The sequence below is a fragment of the Meleagris gallopavo genome, chromosome 4 (genome assembly GCF_000146605.3).
Source record: "Meleagris gallopavo isolate NT-WF06-2002-E0010 breed Aviagen turkey brand Nicholas breeding stock chromosome 4, Turkey_5.1, whole genome shotgun sequence".
Classification (NCBI taxonomy): domain Eukaryota; kingdom Metazoa; phylum Chordata; class Aves; order Galliformes; family Phasianidae; genus Meleagris; species Meleagris gallopavo.
In genome coordinates, this window is record NC_015014.2 from 37,026,741 (window position 1) to 37,029,076 (window position 2,336).

At 35.1% G+C, this 2,336-nt stretch overlaps 1 long non-coding RNA gene across 1 annotated transcript; it reads right to left on the bottom strand.

Moving 5' to 3' along the window:
• Window positions 1-1,379: 1,379 nt before the first annotated feature.
• LOC109367315 lies at window positions 1,380-2,023 on the bottom strand. Its single transcript, XR_004159756.1, has 2 exons — window positions 1,934-2,023; window positions 1,380-1,843 (listed from the first exon to the last, which is right to left on the bottom strand). It is a non-coding gene; the product is annotated as an uncharacterized LOC109367315 (long non-coding RNA).
• Window positions 2,024-2,336: the final 313 nt, after the last annotated feature.

Genomic DNA, 2,336 nt, shown 5'->3' on the forward strand with positions numbered 1-2,336 from the left:
CAATGTGATACTGGTGAAAGTGCTTAAACACAGAGTTAGGAGGTCTTTCAGTTTTCAAAACACAGCTTCAAAAAAAATTTTTTTTTAAAGAAACAAAAAAAACCACCTACCTATCTACACATACTTCTAATGTATCCTGACTATTTTGGAATTGAAAAACAGTTTTCTACCTTTAAAGAAATGTATAGTAAAAATGATACTGGCATGGCATAACTAAGGAAATCAACACTGCCCCAGTCCTAAGGCACATTTTTCCTCATAAGCTGCAGCAGAATCTGAAGTTCATCAAAAGTGCATCGCTGTAAATCTAAACAGAACAATCTTGATGACATATATGTGCTTCATGTAGATGCAATTCACATTCTCTATCAAGTTATTTTATCCCCTGTGGTAGTTTGGGCTGCTAAATAACACAACTTTGGTGCTCATTTTTAAGTAGCTTACAGACTCCATGCATGTTAGCAATATCTGAACAAAAATTACCCCAATAAAATACAAGCTACAATAAGCTTTGAATCTTCACCAAAGCAGTATATTGTAAGATACAGAAAAGGCTTTCAATGATTATGCAATATCATATCTGTGCCATTACTGAACTTTTTTATCATTTGAATATAGATATATTTTATTTCTATGATTTTATTTCTATGAGTTATGTTTAGCTGTTATGGGTGCTGTGCATGATATTTCATACAGATGAATGCGACTTGGGTTTTATCTGTCAGAAAACATCATTTCCTTCACTGTTCACTGAGCAAAACAAAAAATCCATCTACTAATGTGGGATATTTTCAAAGTATCGTTTCCTCAAGAGGTGCTGAATTATTCTCACCACATACACAATGTGCATTTGGCAATAATCTCTTCTCCAGATTGGTAGAAAAGGGCATTGAACACTGGTAAGATCACCTCTCGCACATTTCAGCTTAAATTAAGGGTATAATTAAAATGCTTTATTTCTCAAAAAAAAAAAGTTTCAAAACTATCTTTAAACACTTAAAAACATACCTTTTTAATTATACCACACATTTAGTATCAACAGTTTTGTTACACACTTGAACTTCTTCATACACAGACACAGATTACCTTAGCAGCAGAGTATTTGTTTTAAGCACAAAGTATCATCATTCTATTTTCTCTGAAGTTTTGCTGCCATTAAGCTGCTCAGACCATTAAAATAACTTTAGTACGACCATTTTGAAACTTTCTAAAACAAAAACAACAAACAACAAAACATGAGTAGAGGGGTTTGGCAACAAAGTCCTGCTGGGATCACTTTTTGGAATGTCATTTGAATATCACAGTAGGTATGTAAACAGAGTTCTTTTTATGTATATATAGACAGGGTAGTTGTTTTATTTTCTCTCTCTCTCTCCCTCTTTTTTTTTTTTCCTTCTTTTTTTTAATAGTGCAATGGAAATATAGCTTCAGTTAAGAGATGAGTTTTATGTTCCCATGTGAATGCAAGATTTCTCCCAGTTCTCCTCTTAAAGTGCGTGATCCTACAGCTAGCCATGCATCAGGAACACTGGCTACCCACTAAGCAGATCAGAAAGCTTACAGGGTACCCAGATTGACACGGTTTTATGGTCCACCCTACTGGAGACACATTACCAAGTTACATTAGAATATAAAGCAATCTTTGACAGCTAAGAATATCATTCACAGAATAAAGTGTAGCCTGACCAGCATCATCCCAAAGCAGACCCCACCAAAGGGACTGTCACAAGAGCCATGTGTCTGGGCTTGGTAGACTGCCATAGGCCAACGGTAGAAAAGCACGGTGGCTTCAGAGTCAGCCCTTCCTACAAACTCCCATTCCTCTTCTTCTCCTTGGGGAAATCTGGAGCATAATGAAAACGTCTCAAACTTTTAAAACTCTATATTACCTGATATCTCATGACATAAGCTACACTATATTATTTGCTCTCACCTTATGTTGCTTGGATGGGATGCTCCACAGCTGGCAAACAGATGAATATGATACACTCATATTCTGTAACTGTTACACTGTAAAGACTAAGCAGCAAAAAGTTAGAAGGGCTGAAATCACTAGTAAAAAGTCACTTGAAGTTACAGGAGCAGAAATTTTCTTCCTCTTAACAATCAATATGTTAATAAAACTGCGTGTTTTCCCTCCGTAAATTTTGTTTATGTTTTAAAACCTTCAAACTAACAGCACTACTGTTGATAAAGAGTAACAACCCTAATTAAAAGTACTTTCTTTTTTACTCAAGTGCTAAAGTCCTAAATCAAAAGAACTACCTGTGAGGCTCACATCAAACTCTAATGTCTATTTGAAACATATTTAAGTGAGAATAGAAAATACCAATCTA